The sequence below is a fragment of the Eumetopias jubatus genome, unplaced genomic scaffold (genome assembly GCF_037043125.1).
Source record: "Eumetopias jubatus isolate StellerSeaLion01/CBP00866 unplaced genomic scaffold, mEumJub1_p1.0 scaffold_7, whole genome shotgun sequence".
Taxonomy (NCBI): Eukaryota; Metazoa; Chordata; class Mammalia; order Carnivora; family Otariidae; genus Eumetopias; species Eumetopias jubatus.
Window position 1 is genome coordinate 64,358,690 of NW_028274813.1, and position 24,288 is coordinate 64,382,977.

General features: G+C 35.9%; 1 protein-coding gene and 1 pseudogene across 3 annotated transcripts in view; one reads left to right on the plus strand and one right to left on the minus strand.

Annotated features, from left to right (window-relative positions):
• The window catches only part of NUBPL (NUBP iron-sulfur cluster assembly factor, mitochondrial), a 216,954-nt gene that overhangs the window by 66,019 nt on the left and 126,647 nt on the right, over positions 1-24,288 (minus strand). The gene's annotated exons all lie outside the window — the stretch shown is intronic.
• Positions 12,205-12,954, plus strand: LOC114217980 (cell division cycle-associated protein 3 pseudogene; annotated as a pseudogene).

Genomic DNA, 24,288 nt, shown 5'->3' on the forward strand with positions numbered 1-24,288 from the left:
GAGAGGAAGAGCTATAGCCTCCTGGAGGCAAAGTAGTGGCCAAGAAGAATTAAATTCCTAAGGGCAAGAAAAGGGTGTAACTAAAGACCAAAGAGAGAAATCATAAAGCAGGAGAAATGAGACAAAATCTAGACTGAATAATTAAAAGTGGGCTGCATCCAGGCAGCCCATTTATATGGTGCTTGTTCCATAAGTGATAAGGTCAATTCTTAAAGGAAGTTGAGCTGGGCCAGACACTGCCTCTTTCCTTCCAGTCTGCTCTTAATTACTTACTGAAGAGTTGGTTTTGACTCTTATGCCTACTTTGACTCATAATTACTAGATCTCAAGGTGGTGTCCCTGTGTCTGATTCTGGCCATATACCTGTTGCTACTTCTGTCCTATGCCTAAGTTCTTCCATCTGTCTCTGATTTCCTAGTTCTCCAACTCTAGTCAGGCACAGTCGTATCCAAATAGCAAACAGAACAGTACTTTTGCTTTGCTTGGAATCCCAGACATGAAACCATGCCACTACTAGGATAGGAGATGCAGCAAACCTTGTCTCAGGCCCATGGACAAATTAATTTGTCAAGCAAATTACCAAGCTCCTAGGATTTTCAATTCAACTAACTTCCAGGTTTTTAATGGGTCTTCAAGTTCTAAAAATTCTAGTGTACTTATTTTTTTATATATAACTATCCCCCCAACTTCAATGTAAGCTCCCTGAAGGAAGAGTCTATCCTTTATTAATCTCTGGACTCCCTCTCCACATCCAGTCTCCTCCATAATGCCTACCCAGTGTTCCATCAACATCCACTGAGGGATTCTATGAGTCAAGTTGCCCTTTACAATTTTATACTACTAAAATTACAATTTTGCCATGCGAGGCACCTTTTATATACAATATAAATCTAAAATATAACATAAAGTGGTTCCCTTTAAATCTGAACCATATTTTTTGTTCTGCCGAGTGGCCTATTCATAAAATCATACAATATTTTGTTTTGGTTGCAAGAAGAAAATTACTACAAAAGTGAAATTATTTAGATATAAATACTACAAAAAAATCTGAATAGCAAAAGATTTCTATTTGAGTTGATGGCTTACTGAATTGTGGAAAGAAAAGATAAAAGAAAATATAATAAAGTTAACCATGAAGATTGTTTTGATAAGACAGCTGACCTAATTATAAAATGAGAACAAATTATTCAAGTTATAATGATATAAATGTTTTCCCTAATATATTCTTATCTTTCAGATGATAAAGTTCTCTAATCCATTTTCAAATATGTTCCTTTCTATAGGAAAAGGTCTATGTGTATGTGTATGTGTGTTTGTGGGGGGGGGATACCTGAATAAATCCCTCCAAAGGTACTACCAACCCAAACGATAGCAGTAGGTTCTGAGAGTGAAGAGAAGAGAAACTTTACTCTTCATCTTTGCCTTTATCATCATCTCCCTTTTTCTCAGTTGTTCTAACAGAGGTGTAGGGCAGACCAGCCCTGACAACCTGGAGACAGCCTCAATTCCTGGAGACAGCATCAATTCACGGAGGACTTCTTGTCTAAAAGTGGATATATGGGGGGCGCCTGGGTGGCTCAGTCGGTTAAGTGACTGCCTTCGGCTCAGGTCATGATCCTGGAGTCCTGGGATCGAGTCCCACATCGGGCTCCCTGCTCAGTGGGGAGTGTGCTTCTCCCTCTGACCCTCCCCCCTCTCGTGTGTTCTCTCTCTCTCATTCTCTCTCTCAAATAAATAAATAAAATCTTTAAAAAAAAATAAAAGTGGATATATGGGTCAATCTTTGGTAACTCTACCTAGTTTCTGAAATAATATTTAAAAGATTATCCAATTCCCAGGCCACTCCACAGATGCCCATGTAAATCCATACTACAGCTGAAAGAGTAAAACCTCACAACCTAACTTTTTGTTTCCACAAAAGTAACAGTATTTTAGTTCATTATGGGAACATCTCTCTTAAGTTCTCAAGAGTCCTGCTGTAGGCCAACTGCTTATACATACAGATGTTCATAACCTAGGAACAGAAGTTAGTGAAGGACAGGCCTGGTACCCCCCCCCAAAAACTAAAATATTATAAACCTGAGAATCAAGATATTTTATTTTTTAAAAATTGCTAAAAAAAAAAATTAAAACTTTTCCTATATACCCAAAGGCTGGAACCTCAGAATTTTTTTAAGTAGGAGTAATAAATCACTTTATTAACCTAATTTGGGATAGTTTATAAAATATATTTAGACATGTAGTACTTTCCTTAATATGGAAAACTATAAAACTATAATATTCTTTAAAAGAATATTCTTAGAAAAAAACCACTGTATTGGAGAGAATTCAAGATCCTGAAGGAGCAGGACTGTAGCTGCCATAAAAGCTGCATGGAGCCTCACTAAGAGAATCCATAGTCATTGTCCAGGGGTTCTGATGTTATTAAGGATATCACAGAACTTGAGGGGCACCTGCTCCAGGAGAGCAGCCTACCCAGTGCACTAGCCAGGAATGATGTGAAGAGCAGTCCTAGTCCTAGTTGTGTTTATTTAGTTCGGTTACTTGCCATCTGAAGTCCTACTTTACAGCCTTAGTCCATTACGTGGAATTGGACTAGTGAAGAGAGAAGAGGTGGAGCGTGGGTCTACAGGTAACAGGTAAAGGAGAGCAGAAGGAAAAGAACTGTTAGTGAGAGCTTATTATAAGACAGGCACTAAACATTTTTTACATACATGATTACAAAACACTGTAAACCAGGCATTATGATCACTATTTTACAGGTGAAAATACTGAGGACTAGAGAAGTTAAAAAAGTTGCCCAAGGTCAAGCTGTTGGTAAGTGGTGGAGCAGTGATACAAATCCTCGTCTGTTCCCAGTTTACCCCAGAATGGAGTGCAGCATCACTATTCTCCAAGGCCCTGAAGAGTTCTGCTAGCAAACCTCACGACCACAAGAACATATGAGATTTTCTGTATCACTTTTTCAGCATAAAATAATACAGATATATAAAACAGGGTCTATAGACCAAGAGAAAATTATTTACTTAGATAATATAAGTAAGAAATAGAAGAATTCATTCACTTCCTTTATTTTTTTCCTTTTCTGGTTAATTATAATGTTTCTCTTAACTTCTGAGATTTTTTTTAATGCTATGTCATAGGTCGTATTCTTTCCTTATATGATCCTTTAAAAATCTTTTATATTACAGAGCAAGGGTCTAGTAATCATGGAAATGTTAACTATAAATTTCCTGACTTTGAGCTGTTAAAGAATATTTTAGCTTTCAATAATCTACTACTAAATTCTGGTTTTGTTTTAAATCAATAACCATAATTCTACTAACGGTTTATACAAAAGAATTATGTGGAGTAATTGTTTAAATTAAAATAAATAACTTATAGAGACTAAGAAGAGAAAATAAATATAGATTTTTTTAAATACCTACAGCTTTTGAACATAATATTTTTGAAACTGGCTCAGATTGTATTCTAAAAATTTAAAGATCTAAATCATACCAAGTAGGAAACCAACTGTGAAAAACTGTAGTTCCATATGCTGTTATATTTTAAGTGTGAGCTACTATAATGCAGCTTTTGGATTTTAAATTTTGGTTCATAAATTATTACAATGTTTTTTTAAATATAAAAACAGCACTGGAATAGGTGTTTGGTAAAAATCTAGACTATAAATCTAGCTGAGTACAGAAAAGAATCCAGATACCTATTCATCCCAAACAGAAGGGTTTTAGTTTGATAATTGGCATATCTAAATTCCAATCATTTTGTCACTAATTAGCTATATAGCCGTGGGTCACAGAATTAACCTCACTGGACCTCAGTTTTCTCAACTGTAAAATAAAGTTTTATATAAGACTTTACATAAGACATAAATACCTCATCCTCGCTCATCTAGAAATTAATGTGTTATATCTATATAAAATGTCATAATTTACAAGATCAATGCAATCCTGAAGAGTTGTTGAAGGGATTGCCACTGAGGTGAGGAATGGGAAGGAATTCAATCACAAACCCTTAAGGTTGAGAAGTCTAATCTAACTTTCTAAATAATATAAAACATCTTTCTACAAACACTCATGACAGCAATATATATAAATTCAGTCAACAAAAGAAAGCTCAAATCATTCCAATGCTTACCACATACTCAAATACAAATTTTGGATCAATAAAAGGATGGAAGAAAATTGTCACTTAAGAATCTTTCCTATCCACTGACAGACAAACAAATAAGATGTGGTATGGAATGCAATACTAAGCAGCCAGAAAAAAAAAAAAAAAAAGAGAGATCTTGCCATTTGAGACAACACGGATAGGCCTAGAAGGTATTATGCTAAGTGAAATGAGTCAGACTGAGAATAACAAATACCATATGATTTCACTCATATGTGGAATCCAAAAACAAAATAAAATATAAAATATAAAAACAAAACAAATGAATAAACAACAAAAAACAGAATCAGACCTACAAATATAGAGAACAAATGACTGCCAGAAGGGAGGAGGGTAGGGGGGGGAGCAAAAGAGGTAAAGGACAGTGGGAGATACAGGCTTCCAGCTATGGAATAAGTAAGTCATGGAAATAAAAGGCACAGCATAAGGAATATAGTCAATAATAAGTAATATGATGCATAGAGGACAGTTAACACTTGTGGTGAACATAGCATAATGTATAAGCTTGCTGAATCACTTTGTTGTACACCTGAAAGTAATGTAACATTGCATGCCAACTATACTAAAAAAAAAATTTTTTTTTAAAGAATATGTCCAGAGCACCTGGGTAGCTCAGTCAGTTAAGCGTCTGCCTTTGGCTCAGGTTATGATCCCAACCTCCTGGGATCAAGCCCCTGCATCATTAGGCTCCCTGCTCAACAGCAAGTCTGCTTCTCTCTCTCTCTCTCTCTCTCTCTCTCTCTCTCTCTCTCCCCCTCCATCCGCCCCCTCCCCACTCGAGCTCTCTCCCACTCACGTGCTCTCTCTCTCTCTCTCTCTAATAAATAAATAATCTTTTAAAAAAAGAATTTTTCCTATTTTTTTCTTTTGCTACAGGAGAGACTGGTTTATTTCTGACTTATACTACATAACTTCAGATATGCTTTCTTTTCTGATTTGTCTTTAGTTGCTATGGGAATTGATATTTATAAGACCTCCCCCTTTTAAAAAATATGAATGAGCACCTACTAAATTATAAGGATTTAACTTGAAAATGTAGAAACATATCTGAGCTTTTTAAAAAAGGATTATATCTATAGCATAATTTTGTAAACAGCTGTATTTTCAAATAGGAAAGAAATCAGCAGTTTCAGTAATAGGCATAAGGATTATGGGAAAGGGTCAATAAACAGTTAATCAGAAAGTTAGATAAAAAGGTTTTATTATTAATTCATTATTTGAACTTAGCCAAGTGCTTAACTTGTCTGTGTCTCTGTTCCCTCATTTTACAATGGTATAAACACAGAATTATAGAGCTCAAAAGGACCTCAGAGATTATCTTGCACACTGTTCTTATTTTACAGATAAAGAAAATGAAACTCAGAAGTCAAATGATTTGCCCAAAACTTACTCTGCAAAATAGGGATAATAAAAACAACCTTTGTCTACTTTATAGAGGCTTTTATACAAAGAGGAAATGAGATCATAGATTAAAAAAAAAAAGAAGGTGGCGGCACTGGGTAATTAAGCAACAGTATTAACACTGAAAAAAAATCACTTCAAAGAGAAACTTGTCATATCATGTAAGTCAAAATTTAAATTTCTCTCAATGAGCATACCATGTTTATTCTTCTAACCAAATGCTAAGAAAATATTTGCCCATATCTGAGGTCACCACATTCTAAAATGATCGAAACAAGTAACTTAAAAATATCTTTTCCATATGCCTAGATGACATAAGCAGAGTTAAATGGCTTTTTGCAAATTAAAGGGAAATTTCTCACAAGTAAAACTAAGCATGAAAATATTCAGTCAAAATACCATGTAAAAATAAGTAAATGACTAAAAATAAGGGCTAAGAAGTGACCAGAAAAGAAGTTACACATGTTGTTTGAACATATTATTTAAATTTCTACATTTTAGTGACCTGTACCTTGTTCCTGTTAATTAGACCTGCCACCTACAAAGCTAAAGAGAAAACAATAAATTTACTGTTACAAGTGACTTCCTAATGAGAACTAAATAATGCAGCAGCTTTAAACTATAACTACTTTTAACACAAAGGATTTTGAGAAAGATTAAGGAATATATCTATGAGAATAGAGATGGAGATGATACAGATAATAGATGGGAAATAGGTTTTAGGATTGGGGAAAAGATAAACACATAAAACCACCTAATTCCCATCACATCAACTTCAGCAATTTCCAACTTCCCAAACTACATAATTACTTCAGAAGTATCCAAAAGAAACCTGAGATCACTAAATTGCAAAGAAATAGGGAAATGGACTGAATTTTATGCATCTCATTAAAAGACCATTAAATGAGCAGCTGTTCTTTCATTCTCATTTAAGCACATTGGTCATTATACCTAGGCTTGTTCACAATAATCTTGTACACTGATGAGCAAGTGAACATGGCAATGTATCTAGAAGTTGTTCTTGCCTGAATAGGTACCTAGTGTGTTCATATTTATCTTAATATTATAGATCACACATTAATATACATGTTTAAAGGCAGAGTATACATAAGTGGGAACACAGGATAACCCTTACATAGTTTAACTCTGAGAAATTAATACTAATATTTACACGCGCCAACCAGTGTTCTAGACACTAAGAATACAACAACGAACAAGATACCTGAAGTTCCTGCCCTCGAGAAGCTGGGAAAAAAAGACAATAAGCAAACCACTTGTAATCTTGATAAAAGTCATCTTTCTAAACCTCACTTTGCTCTCTATACAACTAGAAAAGTAATATTACTTAGGTAAGCATCATCATAACCTTCTCAAACAAAAATTATGCCAAAAACCTATAAATCAAGAGGACTTGTACTCTAATTTTCCCTGATCTATCCCTGCCTCCAGTGGTACATACATAACAGAATGTAGGCCAGTGTAGGAGGTGTAAGCCATGCCAGAAGAAAAATAACTGGATCATGGTGAGACTCAACACAAACCTGTGTTCTCTATATAAACTATTTAGTAAGCTATGGTTTCTCAAATAAGATAATAATGATAAATATAGACTATTTGAATATATTTTCTCAGTCCTAGTTTCAGTACCAATGTCCAGATAAGTCATTTTTATTTCAAATGTTTCAAATATCATGACTGCCAGTTTAAAAATCTTTGTTATCAATTAGATTAATATATAATCAGACTATGATTTTAAGCCACATTTTAATATAATCTTTTTTCTCTTACAGTTGAAGAAATAATTTTATTTTATATGATGAATGCATACTTTTGAAGAATTGCATCAAAACAGGCATAGTCTGATATTTGAGTCTTGTAGTTAAAACTGCAAACTAGAGGGACACCTGGGTGGTTCAGTCTATTAAGCCTCTGACTCCTGGTTTTGGCTCAGGTCGTGACCGCAGGGTCATGAGATAGAACCTCACGTCAGGCTCCATCCTCAGCATCTAGTATGCTGGGGATTCTCTCTCTCTCTCCTTCTGCCCCTCCTCGTCCTTGTGTATGCGCTCTTTATCTCTAAATAAATAAATCTTTTAAAAAAATAAAACAGCAAACTAGTTATGAATGAACAAAAAAAAAATAAATGTCGAAGTTCTGACCAAGCTACTCTGGTACCAGCAAGCAAGATGTACAGAATTAACTCTTTGATTCAAGTATACTCTCAGTAATTCTGAAATATTAATATATAAGACAGTAAATCAGAGTAAAGAAATATACATAGATTCCCAACACAAAATGTTAGCTAATGGCTTGAATCAATCAATCAATCAATCACCACCTCTCCTCTCTCTCTCAATTCCCCAGTCAACATATGAAAAATCAGGGGGTGGGGGACACACACACAAAAAAACCCTACAATGAGAAAACCAAAGCTAAAACTTAGACACAAACAAAATAACTGAAATGTTGATTAGCAATAGGGTCATACTGCTTTCTTACTATTAAATAATGAATCTTTTTTTAAAGGGCAGAGGACAAGTCTTACTTACTTTTGTACCTTCAGGCCAAGCACAGTGCCAGGTACATATTACCCAATAAATGTTTTATTTTGTTGGAAAACACAGAGATAACTAAAAGACACCCTCCATATCCTCCCACCACCAGAATTACTAACCTCTGGCACCAGAGCCCATATTCCTTCCATATAATGTATTGCCTTTCAGTAACAGTTACCTCCATCCATCAGCCTCCAAAAGAAGTAGAGACATAGATGTTTCTTATTTCTTTTTTTTTTTTTAAAGAAAGCATATTTCATAGGTTTATTGGTCCATTAAGTTAATTGAGGAAAAGAAACCTTTTAAATTTACAAGCTAATAGTTTATCAAGCAATACAAATTCTTTTGTTTACCTCAAAATGTAATACTTAATTTCATAGTAAACAATGGACAGAATTTTTTATACACAGATATATGAAAAAAAGTGGACAAAAACCTCGTGCCAGCATCAAAAATGCAACAAAAACTTTTTTTCTTTTTACAATCTCTGGGTTCCATAACAAAGGAAAAAAAAAGGTGACATTCTTTTTAAAGTTTGGTAGCTTCATGAAACAGAGACTTTGACCTGTAAATAAATCACTTTCTCATCTACACACCTTCTTGAGCACTTTTTTTTTTTCACAGCTTTTGATTTGGCTTATTGGCAGCATGGAGAGAAGAGAAACACATTTACACGGAGGACTTTATCAATACCTCGGGGTGGGGGGGGTTCTGTTAAAATTTTAAATGTAAAGAATGATTTCTAAAAATAAGAAATACAGTCCATCCTTTGGACATGACCTAAGCAAAAGATGTTTCTTATTTCTTACATAGACTCTTGACGAAAGCTCAGAGTATAAATTACATGGTTTTGTGAAAGAGAGCTATACAAGTGATTCATGAAGGAAACTCAAGAATAACCAGTTAAACATTCCTCAGCTAGGCTCTTTCAATCAGCAATCATCTTAGGCATGTGACAGATATTTGGCCAAACACTATATATAAATTAAGTTCAGTAGCAATTATCTATAAATCAAAAAGCCATGTGTTCCAAAATCAGATGTTCAAATGCAAAAATGTTTTGAGGTAAAAATCCTGACTGATATTCTTGCCTTGGTGGAGGGCTATCCATACCCATCAGCAGTGTAGGCCACAGAGGTTCCTATACACAGGATCAACACATCTATAAAAAACTGGATCTGGTTGCATTTAAATTACCAAATAATTGTGGCAGCAAAGTTCTGCACATAAAACTTTCATCAATACCCTAAATTTGTCCTCTTCTTTTCAAAACAATTGAAACCATTAAAATCTGTCATTCACAGAAATATGAAGCACCCAAAATCAAGACTGACCAAGATTTGCAGGTCCTGGGTTCTATACTAGGAGGTGCTATAGGACTGACCACCATAGGAGAAGCAGACTTGTCTACTGATGGCCCATCAGACTGAAGGAAAAACCAACTACTTATGGAAGTGTCTGGTTCTTTCAAGAACTAATCATTCTAAGTTTTTTATACTCAATTTCATAGGTCCTGTCATATCTTAAAAACCATTCAGAGTTCAGTTAAGTTAGAAACTTCCTTAAACATGAAATATTAAACAATATTATCTTTGCCTAAAAGCCTGTGCATACCTTATGTTCTAATATAGTTAGAAAAGATTTTTACTAAATACCTTCACCCTTTATGTTGAAAACACAGGGCCTCTGTTCTCTCCCCAAAAAATTATGGCAACAATTCAATTTTATTCTCAGTAATTACAGCATGACTAATTAAACTCTGATATGTTTGGTAAAAAAAAAAAAAATTAAGAAACTGGCTCCCCAAGAATAAACAATGGGGAAAGGATAGTTTCTTCAACAAAAGGTGCTGAGAGAACTGGACAGCCACATGCAAAACCATGAACCTGGATCACTATCTTACACTCAAGATCGATTAAAGAAGAGAAAATGGACCTGAAACTGTAAAACTTCTAGAAGAAAGCAGGGGTGTTAAGCACTTTGACACTGTATTTAACATCAAATACAAAGGAAAAAAGGCAAAAATAAACAAGTAGGACTACATCAAATTAAAAAGCTTCTGCACAGGGGCGCCTGGGTAGCCCAGTCAGTTAAGCCTCTAACACTTGATTTCAGCTCAGGTCATGATCTCAGGGTTGTGAGAGCCTCAGCTTTGGGCTCCGTGCTGGGCATAGAGCCTGCTTAAGACTCTCCTGCGTTGCCTGGTGGCTCAGTTGGTTAAACATCTGCCTTCAGCTCAGGTCATGATCTCAGGGTCCTGGAATCAAACCCTGCATCAGGCTCTCTGCTCAGTGGTGTCTGCTTCTCCCTCTCCCTCTGTGATCTCTCTTGCTTTCACTCTCTCTCAAATAAATAAAATCTTTAAAAAAAAAAAAAAAGATTCTCTCTCCCTCGTCCCCATGCCATGATCTCTGTCTCTTCCTCTCTAAAAAAATAAAAATAAAAAGCTTCTGCACAGCAAAGAAAACAATCAACAAAATGAAAAGGCAACCTAATGAATGGGAGAAAATACATGCCAGCCGGGGCGCCTGGGTGGCTCAGTTGGTTAAGCGACTGCCTTCGACTCAGGTCATGATCCTGGAGTCCCGGGATCGAGTCCCACATCGGGCTCCCTGCTCAGCAGGGAGTCTGCTTCTCTCTCTGACCCCCTTCCCTCTTGTGTTCTCTATCTCTCATTCTCTCTCTCTCAAATAAATAAATAAAATCTTTAAAAAAAAAATACATGCCAGCCGTATCTGATAAGGCGTTACTATCCAAAATACAGAAAGAGCTCATATAACTCAACAGCAAAAAACTTAAAACAATCCAAGTAAAAACTGGACAAAAGAACTGAAAAGATATTTTTCCAAAAAAAGATATATAAACGGCCAAAAGATTCATGAAAAGGTGCCCAATATCACTCACTAATCATGAGAGAAATGTAAATCAAAACCACAATGTGCTATCAACTCATACCTGTTAGAATGGCTACCATCAAAATAACAAGTGTTAGCAAAAATGTGAAATCTTCATGCACTGTGGTTGGGAATGTAAATTGGTGCAGCCATTAAGGAAAACAGTATGAAAGTTCCTCAAAAAATTTAAAAATAGAACTACCATATGATCCAGCAATCTCACTTCTGGGTATATATTTTCCAAAGAAAATGAAAACAGGATATCAAAGAGATATCTGCACTCCCATGTTTATTGCAGCACTATTCACAAGAGCCAAGATATGGAAACAACCTAAATGTCAATAAACAAATGGATAAAGAAGATGTGGTGTGTACATATGTGTGTGTGTGTGTGTGTATAATAAAATATCACTCAGTTATGAGAAAGAAGAAAATCCTGCCATTTGTGACAACATGGATGGACCTTGAGGGTATTCTGCTAAGTGAAATAAGTCACACAGAGAAAGACAAATACCGTATGGCATCGCATATGTGAAATAAAAAAAAACTCAAACTCATAGAAAGAGAGTTGTAAAGTGGTTGCAAGAGGCTGGAAGGTGGGGGAAATAAGGAGTGGTTATTAAAGGGATACAAACTTTCAGCTATAAAATGATTACCGTCTGAGGAACTACCGTAAAACATGGTGATCATAGTTGATAACACTGTGCTATGTAACTGAAATTTGCTAAGACGGTGTAACTTAAATATTCTCACAAAAAAGAAAAGAAGACAGGAAGAAAGGGAGGGAGGGAGAAAGGAAGGAAAGAAGAGAAACTGGCTCTCAAAAAACTTGGTACAATGTAAAGGCACCTAAGAAAACATCAAATTCAGAAAGACAAGAATTTGGTTCACTTAGCCCCCACACACATATACGTACACCATAATCCATGCTTTATTAGGTTAATAAACACAGAAATCATACATCCAAAACTAGTGCTATCTCACATACAAAGATGCTCAGTGCAATATTTTTTAAAATAAAGAAAAAAATGGTTCAAAGAGAAAAATGTCCTTTAATGAGAAAACAGTTAAATAAATTGCCAACCAACAACTGTCATTGTTATGCACACAAAGAAAGAATTGGGGCCCAGCATCCTCTCATCACCCAGGCTGGGCCCTGCCCCACTCTATTTCTCCTGGTTGAGATGGGCTTGGCCAAGAGCATCCCAGTGCAGCCTCCACTGGGATGGCAGATCCTCATTCACCTAATGCAGGTATCCTGTGCACTCCCATCCAGATGCAAACCCCACAGCCCAACCTGCCCACAGGGGAGCACCTAAAAGGTCCTAGTCAGGCCCAGGACTCAAATCCCCACTTTCCTAGCCTTGGCATTGCATGGATACCCATGAAGACCAGCAGCAGAGACCCCTAAACCCACTGGTAAAACAGCTCAGTGAAATATGTGAGACAGAGGCCCACAAATCAAATCTTCCCCCAGGGCCTGTTATGCCCCCAGAGGAACCTTCATTTGAATTGGGCTTGCCTCTGAACACCCAGTAATCCCAGATGACACCCTGAAGCCAAACTGAGCTCCCCTCCAAGTAGGTATTTTCCAAGGAGGAAACAAGACAGCTCACAGAAACCCCTATGGCCAGCCAGCACTCAAACATACTAATGAGAGATCTGAGGCTCCCAGTTCAGGTTCTAAGCCCAACAGATAGAAACCAAATGGCAAGGTACTAGAGAGATCTCACCTCACCATCCTGCAAGATGACAATGCCTCTGGGATCCTGACACAAGAGTGTGAGCACTCTTCTCCCCTAAGTGAAAATGTTAGGGAACTAAAGCAACAGGGCATTCTGGGAACTGGACTTCTAAAAACTTGACACTGAGCAGGGGAGCAAAGCCAGGACCATGACAAGGAAAATCAGCATTTTCCCTTGGTAGAAAACTAGGCCTTATGAGACTACAGCACTGGGTTCATCCAGGGCCTAGTGATATTCTGTCTTCTCACCTTTTCTTTCCCTGGGAGACTGAGGAAAGGCTCATTTTATCTGACTCCCCCTAAACTAAGATAGGACTAAACTAAGATAAATGTGCGGGCATGTAACTTAAAAATTCATTCTCAGCATAATACCCTCTAGTTCCATCCATGTTGTTGCAGTTAAGACTGTTGAATCACATATATATTATATACATATATAAAACAAATATATTGTTTTCTATGTTTTTTTTGTTTTAAAGATTTCATTTATTTATTTGAGAGAGAGAAAGAGAGCACGAGTAAAGGCAGGGGCAGAGGGAGATGGAGAGAGAGAATCTCAAATAGACACTATGCTGAGCATGGAGCCTGATGTGGGACTCAGTCTCATGACCCTGAGATCAGAACCTGAGACAAAATCAAGAGTTGGACATTTAACCGACTGAGCCACCCAGGTGTCCCTTCCATGGTTTTTTTTATAAAGAGAAGATCTTATAGTTTTACAGTTTCATCTCCTCTAATGCATCTATCTATAAAGTACTTCTCAGTTCCTTCTTGATAGAAGATATAATTATAAGTGTTTCATTATCATTCACATAAGCCAAGAAATGTTTGCCAAATTTCATATCACATATCACAAATTTTAACCTCTACTTATGTAGCTACAAAAAACAGCTCTTAGACAAAATGTGACATTAATTACCCAAATACAAATATTTTTAAATAAATGCTAACAGAAAATTTGACATTTTGTGAATTTTTTAAAATCTTTCTGAAGCTTTGCTACAAAGCTAATTCTCTTGCACATGAGCCTTTGAAAATACTAATAATGAAAATGCCAGCAGAATTTTAAATACTTTCACTAGGCAACAATACTATATACTGTTGATATTCTAAAAGTAAAAGATTAATAATGTTAATCTTCTTAGTATTCAACAACTTCATAAACATTTAATTGACTCACTCAAAAAACATTTATTGAGTACCAACCATATTTGCCATGTATTTGTCAGAAAAGTGCTGGAAATCTAAAAGTGAACAAGATAGTCAAGATCTTACCACCACCCACATGTAGCTTATACTCTAGTGGGTAGAAACAATGAATAAACAAATAAATAGAAAAGAAAATGTCAAATCAGGGTAAGTGTTCTGATGAAAATAAAACTAGATCAGATGATTTTCACAGCTAGCTGTTCTGAGGTGACATTAAAATGAGGCCTAAAAAGAAAATAAAAATAAAATGAGACCTGAATGCCAACAGGGGATGGACACTGAAGATCTAGGGGAAGAAGGTTCCAGATAGAACATCAAGTTTAAGGGCCCTAAGGTAGGAATGAATTTGGGGTATCTGAGGAAAAGGAAAAAAGCAAGTATAATGTGAGCAAGGTTGAACATGCTAGATATGGGGTAAGTAGAGGTCAGATTGGGCAGAATCTACTAAAATAAAGAGTTTGGATTAGAGTCTATGTGCAAAGGCTTTTTGTTTTAAATTTAATTACAGAAAGTTTAAATGTGTGTGAAAAAAAGAGAACAGAGCAAAATGGATCCACATATATTTATTATCCAGTTTCAACAATTATCAATTCCTGGACAGTCTTGCTTAATTTGTACCTTTATTCATTCCCCATCTATCCTTCAAACATATCATTTCATTTATACACATTTTAATATGTATCGCTAAAAGATAAGGGCTCTCCTTGCAAATATAGCCCCTATCAATATTACTTTCATTAAATCATTATTTTTAATAATAATTTATTAAAATCACCAACTATCTAGTCAGTGTCCAAATTTTCCTGTGTATCAATTTTTCCTAAAGCTCACTGGTTCAAATCAAATCCAAATAAGGTCCAGATACAGCAGTTAATAAGTTTCTTGGTCTTTTAATCTATAGATTATGATTCCTTCACTTTTTTCTCCTTACAATTTATTTGTTGGGGAAAAAAAACTGGGTTATTTGTCTATAGGCTTTTCCTCACTCCAGATTTCCTGATGGCTTCCTCTGTCTATTGTATTTCCTATAAACTGGTAGTTAGATCTGAATGTTTAACCAGATTGAAGTTCAAACTTCTAGCAAAACTACTTCACAGTTGATATTATATACCCTGACTAGGAAGCATATAATGTGTTCTCTCTACATGCATATATTAGCAGTCAGTAACAATTACTCTTAGATCTATTATAATAATTAGGGGTTGTAAAATATTGATATTATAATTCTATCATTCCTTCTTTATTTATCAACTAAAATACTTCAGTAAAAGAAAAACTTCCTTCATCAACCATTTGCTTAACAGTGTAAGAAAAATAGGACAAATACTTGATTCGCTTTATTTTTAAGTTTTTCAAATAATAAAACGGATGCTTAGCATACTGGTTAGTTTTAGTACAGAAGTTTTTAAAGATCATTCTGAATACTGTCAGGAGAACACAGTGGTACGTAAAAAAGTAAGAGTGAAGGCACAGATACCACTTAAGGCTCTTGCAGGAATCTAAATAAATGATGACGGGTTATGCTAGGATGGTGGAGAAGATGAAGAGAAGTAAACAGATTAAAGATATATTGGGAATGTAAAGTCTAGAGGACTTGCTGATAGATTATATATACACGGTAAGGGAGAGAAAAAACTCAAGAACAAGTCCCAGGGTTTTGGTCTAAGCACCTTGGTTTATGGGAAACACTAATAGGAGGAGCAGATTTAGGGAAAATTAAATAAATATCTACCAAATCCTTATTACTGGTTTTCTTTTTCTTTATCCTAACTGAAAATAATTTAAAATTTCAGGAAGTAGAAATAAAATACTGTCTTACAATATTTTTCAACAATAATACTTTTTCCCCTAGAATAAAAATAACACCAAACAAGGTAAATTTCTACTGTTTTTCCTCAGACAATTCATTTTCTCACCTTCCCCCCCCACATATATTAACAAAGGATATGGTGGGTAAAAACTTTTACCCTTGATCTTAGCCAAAAGTCCGAGAGCGATACTGGATAGAAGATTTTGAGGGGCGCCTGGGTGACTCAGTCCTTAAGCATCTGCCTTCGACTCAGGTCATGATCCCAGGGTCCAGGGATCGAGCCCTGCGTCGGGCTCCCTGCTCCGTGGGAAGCCTGCTTCTCCCTCTCCCACTCCCCCTGCCTGTGTTCCCTCTCTGTGTCTCTCTGTGTCAAAAAATAAATAAAATCTTTAAAAAATAAAATAAAATAAATAAATAAAAATTTTGAAAGACAGTAATAAATATTATTACTATATTTTGTACAAATACAATGAATCGTGGATCAATGCATCAAAAACTGGTGATGTATTATATGGTGACTAACATAACATAATAAAATTAAATTTAAAAAATAATAAAAATATTTTTATTTAAGTTCAATTAATTAACATATAGTATATTATTGGTTTCAGAGGTATAGGCCTATGATTCATCAGTCTTACAATAAATATTATTTTTTAAAGATTTTATTTATTTATTTGAGAGAGAGAGAAAGAGAACACAAGCAGGGGGAGGGGCAGAGGGAGAGGGAGAGGCAGGCTCCCCACTGAGCAGGGAGCCCGACATGGGCCTGATCTCAGGACCCTGGGATCATGACCTGAGCCGAAAGCAGATGGTTAACCTACTAAGCCACCCAAGTGCTCCAGTAATAAATATTATTTTAACCGAGACTGATTATCAATCTCTCACATCAGCTAATAGATCACCACAAATACAATGGATATATGAATAGCTGGATATAGAAAAATTAGAGAAACAGAGCTCAAAAACATTAACCAGTTACTTAGTATTAACAACTTAATCTTGGGGGAAGATGGGCTAATTTTCCATTCTCCCATTTCTAAGTGAGTAATAATGATTCAAATTGTCCTGTTGGGTCCCTTGTCTCTCCCTCAAAGTAAAAGGGAGAATATAGAAGGTTTAGAACAGAAAAGAAAGAGCCTAACCTCAACCTATTATCAACAGAAATAAAAACAGTTAATATTACTTTCTGAATGACAAGATTTCTAGACACAATACCTAAATTTTCATATACAAAATGAATATCAGATTTGCCACAAATCATTTCTTCATATAAAAATTTCATAATGTTACCCGATTTTGATAATATATATTTACAGAATATCTGATTAACTGGCAAGATAAAAATGACAAATGAATCACTCCTATGTAATGAATCATTCTTATATGTATTATACTGACAGGTAACAGCTAAACAAATGCTACTGACTCCATTAGGTCTTATAACTATACTTATGTATAAGTACAGCTTATTTAATAGTAATTGCATTCTAGGATACAATGTTCTTCTTTTAATATGCGAAGGTAGCTCTGGGTTACATTTCCCCACATCAACACTGCCCCTGTTAACTGGACTCTACTGAACTACTCAGAGCAAAAGAAACAGTTCTGTCAGCTAAGAAACAAACACAAAGTGAGAAAATAAGATAAACACAAATTCTACATACTACAAATACAGATAAAATATTTCAATAATTAAAGAGAGGAGATATCCTAGACCTATAGGAAACTGTTGAAAGAAAGGAGTCTAAGTTCATTTGCAAAAGCTATTATGTGGGAAGAATTTTTTTATAAAGATTTTTTATTTATTTATTTGAGAGAGAGAATGAGATAGAGAGAGAGAGAGAGAGCACAAAATCCAAGAGGGTCAGAGGGAGAAGCAGACTCCCTGCTGAGCAGGGAGCCCGATGCGGGACTCGATCCCGGACTCCAGGATCATGACCTGAGCCGAAGGCAGTCGCTTAAACAACTGAGCCACCCAGGCGCCCTGGGAAGAATTTTTTTAAAAACATTCATAAGATCTTCAGTATAAATATTAAAATATATAGAATTCTATTTCCTGTGTACAGTTATAAAATATTTTGAATTCTGAGATAGAATTTTCTTTAAGTACTACATTTTATCTTACTTTTAATGCTTCTCTTGACATTTATTTTAAAAGAAAGATAATTAACTGTTTTGTGCTTCTGTGTATTTTTCTTACTGAGAATCATGAATGTTTTATTTATTTATTTTTTAAAGATTTTATTTATTTAAGAGAGAGAGACAGAGTGAGAGAGGGAACACAAGCAGGGGGAGTGGGAGAGGGAGAAGCAGGCTTCCCTGCAGAGCAAGGAGCCCGATGCGGGGCTCGATCCCAGGACCCTGAGATCATGACCTGAGCTGAAGGCAGATGCTTAACGACTGAGCCACGCAGGCGCCCCAAAAATCATGAATGTTTTAATGCAAATCAGCTTCACCAAACATCTTCATAGATGACATAATGTATTCTAAATATCAATTATTCAAAAATGCATAGTCAGAAGATTTCCAAATCATTTGTTTAAACACAGAATGTACAAATATCAAACAAACATTCTCTGTAATACAAAATAGATCCTTTATATTCATGTATATGACATAAAGCTGACTGACTCTTAGCCTTAAATTCTTTTGCTAATCTACAAAATTCTTTTGCTAATCTACATTCTCCATCTAAAATAGCACCTTTTTTTTTTCCTCATTCCACTTCATTCCCACTGCCTCCTCCTACCCCTTGGTAAAATTTTCCCTGTTTCTTCTTTCTCATTCTCCCTGTCTAGATGCTAAGCAATCCCCAAAATAAATGACGGTTTGTTTCTCCACCAGTCTTCTAATATATTATCCTTAACCTGCATATAAGGTGAGAAACAGAGTGATGGCTTAGCCTGACAGTAGCAAAGCACATATTTTCATTCCCTTGAGCTTTCTCACTGCTATTTCTTTGAACTTTTCTCAAAAAATACTTTGTCCCACACTCAACTGTAAAAATTAGTGTAATATAGTTTCCAAGGAGTTGGTTAGAACATCACCCTAATTACTTTAAATGAGTTAGAGATATGCAGACCCATAATTTCAAGAATTTCAAAGATTATCTGATCCTGAGGAAAACTGTTCTTGCTGTTTTAGGTTGATTAGTACCAAGACAACAATTTATTACCATGAGGTATATACCTTCCAAGCAAACCAGACCTTTCCATCAGTGAATCAGGATATTCACTCGTTTTAAGTATTTCAGAATCTTAAATTGAATAGTAAATTCAAAATTGAAATAAAGGAGCTGACTGATAGAGGATATCAATGTAACCTGTGTTTAGACTCACGTGCTTGTTAGAGCCACATAAACCATACACCACTAATTACTTATGCCACAGGCCTCTCTAGAGACTAATCAATGAAAACTTCACCCTCCATATTTCCTTTTAGCAAGGCATTAATACTTTTTTTTTTACTTTATTCAGTATATTTTCACAATAGCTTATAATTTCCACAGACCTTAAAATATGTCAATAGACTGTAAAGTAACAATATCTATATGACACTTAGGGAGATATTACTGTGATCAGTAAAATATGTGCAAATTAGATTTTGGGATAAGAAGGCATTCTATTCTGTATGCAGAAATTCTCACTTAAGAATGTTGTCTTACTAATCTTAAGATTAGGTATCTCGTACCTTTTTCCCTTTCTTAATGTCAAAGCAATGAAGGGAGGTTATCAACCACTGGAAGATACTGGAGAAATCATGAAGATACGAGATTATGAAAATAAAAATTGAGTTTTGAATAAGAAAAGGAACAAGAAATTGCAGATATGCAGGCAAGTGTAGAGGTGGGTGGGGAAAACTGTTTTCTGCCATTCTCACTCTTGATACTCAGGACACCCTAAGAAACAGTATCACAGAGGCACTTGAGTTTAGGTTCTTGCATTTGTTAACTACTGTGACACACCAACCAAGAGTGTCTACTTTCAGGAAAACTTCATCCTTATTTCTATACGGACTCTCACAAAAAAATTCTTTTCCAGTTCTTCAAGGTGTTTTCTCTCTAAACTTTGTAGGCCCAGGTAAAAGAATGCCTGGATCAGAAAAGAGCAGCACTGAGGGCACCTGGCTGGCTCAGTCAGTGGAACACGTGACTCTTTGATCTCAGGGTTGTGGGTTTGAGCCCCACCTCGGGTGTAAAGACTACTTAAAAATAAAGTCAAGAGAGAAGGAAGGCAGGGAGGCAGGGAAGGCAGGGAAGGGAGGGAGGGAGGGAGGGGGAGAAGGAGGGAGGGGGAGGGGGACAGGGAGAGGGAGAGAAAGAAAGAAAAAAGAAAGGAAGAAAGAAAGAAAGCAAGCAAGCAAGCAAGCAAGCAAGCAAGCAGGCAGCATTAAGAGCCCAGATGAGAATGCATACCATAAATATGAAATAGCACCAATCTGGACAATATGTCATTTCCTTCAGGTAGATTCAGCAACCTGACTATGGAAATGAAACCGCAATTCTGATACAGGGATGGGCATCTGAAAGACAAGGAGGACAATGGTGAGAAAATCATCTAGAGGATGATGATGAATTTCAGGTTCAGTAAAGAAGGGACTGATGGACTCAGAGAAAAGTAAAGATGTCAGGATTTAAAGGTCTTGGTGAGATTAAACAGAGAACAACGTCCATTAAGTTAGGGAGTGAGAAAGCTGGAAGGTTAAAGTCAGAGTAGGACACTGAAATATCGTATTCAGAGGTAGGAGAGGTTCTAATGATAACAAAAGACTATGCAAAAGGGCTGCTGAAAGAGAAGGAGTCAGAATAAAATTTATAGAAGTTGAGATGAAAGAATCAAAAGAGATGACCCAGGATGATGGCATAAGTCAATGTGGAAAGACTGCAGGCCAAATGCCAAAGCTCTTGATAAGTAATGAGAACTGGTCGAAATCCTTGGTAGTAGGTGCTTATTATGTGGTTCACTGGCATCATCTAGGAGCTTGTTAAAAATGCAGAACATAGGGCACCTGGGTGGCTCAGTTGGTTAAGCGACTGCCTTCGGCTCAGGTCATGATGCTGGAGTCCTGGGATCGAGTCCTGCATCGGGCTCCCTGCTCAGTGGGGAGTCTGCTTCTCCCTCTCCCACTACCCCCTCTTGTGCTCTATCTCTCTCAAATAAATAAATAAAATCTTAAAAAAAAAAAAAAAGAAAAAAGAATGCAGAACATATGGAGCACCTGGGTGGCTCAGTAGGATAAGTGTCTGCCTTCAGCTCAGGTCATGATCCCAGGGTCCTAGGATCGAGCCCCAGGTTGGGTTGCCTGCTCAGCAGAGAGCCTGCTTCTCCCTCCCCCTTTGCCTACCCCACACCCCTGCTAGTGCTCTAGCTCTCAAATATTTTTTTTAAAAAAGTAAAAAATTTTTAAAAATTTTAAATTTAAAAAAAAAGAATGCAGAATATAAGGTACCACCCAAGGCTTACTGAATCAGAATCTGCATTTTAATAAAAACTCCAGGTGATTTGTGGACAGTCAAGTAATAGATTTTAATAAAAATATAGCTAATAGATAATAGGAAATACACAGGTAGTAAGTGGATGATCCCATAACATGATCGTTGAAAGAGAAGTCAGATTTTTTTAATTCAATGGTTAGAGAACATTGGTTTCATAATGCCAGTAGATAATTAGGCAAATCCTAATAATATCTGTGGAGCTTGAGAATTCAGAGTAAATAAGAATCACATATATTCTTTTAATATTTTGATATGGTTTTCCTATACCCTTCCTTTATATTTCTCCAGGCTTATCTTCTGTCTTGGGATTTGGTTTTTGTTGTTTTGTTTTCATTTTAGGTTGCCTCCAATTTCTTTTGTAAAAATATGGGATATTTAAAATATCAATTCAAAGAAGTATTCATATATATACATACATACATATATGTACACTCTTTTGTATCCCTTTCTCTAACCTAATATACTGACATCTTATTTTCAAAAATTCTATGTATGTCTATCCAATCCTGTTAACATATCGTCTCCACAGAAATATTCTTTGCCTAACCTCCAGTTTTGAAAATGAACATAAGTGATCAAATATTATATAACCGTTCTCCCCCACTTCCTCCCTGAAACTAAACTTTATGAGACCAGGAATGGATATACCTATACAACAAAACACAATTCTTCAGAATATCTATTCATAAATCACTACAAAAAACTCCAAAGAAAAAGAGAAACTGGAAAGCTTAGTTCATTTTAAGACATTTCTTCATATAGGAAATAAAAAACCTCATTCCTAACCAACTAATCAACTAACAAATGCTTTAAGTGCTACCAGAAATACTAAAATTTGAAGGTAATTCCTCTTCTCAGACATCAGGTGACACACTCCTGCCACACACCGACTGAGCCACCCAGGTGTCCTGCATTTGTGATATATATAGCCTGAAGGCAAAACGAATCACAGTAGGACGCCTGGGTGGCTCAGTTGGTTAAGCAACTGCCTTGGGCTCAGGTCACGATCCTGGAGTCCCAGGATCGAGTCCCGCATCGGGCTCCCTGCTCGGCAGGGAGTCTGCTTCTCCCTCTGACCCTCTTCCCTCTCATGCTCTCTATCTCTCATTCTCTCTCTCTCAAATAAATAAATAAAATCTTTAAAAAAAAATAAAAAATAAAAAAAACAACGAATCACAGTAATTTAAGTGAAACTGAGGACATAAAATACCCTGTTCAGAATATGTGAGTCATGACATAAGTAGTGACAGTTATTTTTAAAGTTAGTATTGACAACCTAAAAGCACTCAAATTCTCAAGTGTTGTATTTAAATATAAACGTAATCATGCAAAATTTATAGAAGGCCAGCAGTGAACCATTACTTTTATTTCTTAAGTAAAAAGTGAGCTTCCAAATGAAAATGAAGAGCAATTTCAAAGAAAAAATAAATAAATGAAACAGAAAGGTCAGAGATAGAAGGGTTATGGGTTCAAACTGCCTATACTCTTTTCTATAAAGAAAGAAGTGATTCAACTATTAATTCAACTAGGATGACCAGAAAATTTTAATCATTATTGTAGTCCTGGGTATATGCTAATGAAAACATGAATAAGTAGGATGCTTATGGAGATCACTGTCAAATTTTAGGGTAGTGGTTGCTGGAGTGGTGGGGGGTGGGAGGGAGGGGGTGGCTGGGTGATAGACATTGGGGAGGGTATGTGCTATGGTGAGCGCTGTGAATTGTGCAAGACTGTCGAATCACAGATCTGTACCTCTGAAACAAATAATGCAATATATGTTAAGAAAAAAAAAAGAAGAAGAAGATAGCAGGAGGGGAAGAATGAAGGGGGGGGGAATCGGAGGGGGAGACGAACCATGAGAGATGATGGACTCTGAAAAACAAACTGAGGGTTCTAGAGGGGAAGGGGGTGGGGGGATGGGTTAGCCTGGTGATGGGTATTAAAGAGGGCATGTTCTGCATGGAGCACTGGGTATTATGCAGAAACAATGAATCATGGAACACTACATCAAAAACTAATGATGTAATGTATGGTGATTAACATAACAATAAAAAATTTAAAGAAATTTTAGGGTAGTGGTAATACATACGGTCACTCGATTTACAACCAAGGTGCCACTATAATTAAGTATTGGAACAACTGGATATCCATATGAAAAATATAATTAACCTTCACCCCTATTTCACACCGTTTTAAATAATAATTTGAGAGGGATCATAGACCTAAATGTGAAAGCTGATACAATCAAGCTTCTAGAAGAAAACATTGTGGGGGGAGATGCGGTAACTGGGTGCTGGACATTAAGGAGGGCACGTGATGTAATGAACACTGGGTCTTATATAAGACTGATGAATCACTGACCTCTACCTCTGAAGCCAATAATACATTATATGTTAATTAATTGAATTTAAATTTTAAGAAAAATTAAAAATGCAAAAAAAAGAAAATATAAGGGAATATTTTTGTAAGGAGGGTAGGAAAGAGTTCTTAATACATAAATCTACAAGAAAAAAGTTTGATAAACTAGACTTTATCAAAACAAAGAACATTTTATATCAAAAGTCACCACTAAAGAAGTAAAGATACAAGTCACAAATTAAGAGAACTGTAATACATCTGTCAAAGGGCTCATATAATGAATTCCTGTAAATAAGAAAAAGACAAACAATGCAATTTAAAAATGGACAGAAAACATAGGCACTTCATAAAAAGGAGATCCAAAGAGCCAATAAGCATTACTCAATGAGAAAAGGAATATTAAAACCACAATGACCTATCACAACATACCCAACAGAACTGCAAAGAGAGAGATCATACCAAGTATTACAAGGATGTAGAACTCCCCTATATTAACAGTCGGGCATTAAATTGGAACAACCACTCTGTAAAACTTCCTTGGCAAAAAACACTAAAATTTAACATACATTCACTCCAAAACCCAGTAATCTCACATCTACATATATACCAAAAATGAAATTAATGCATCTGTATACCATAAAGTATACATA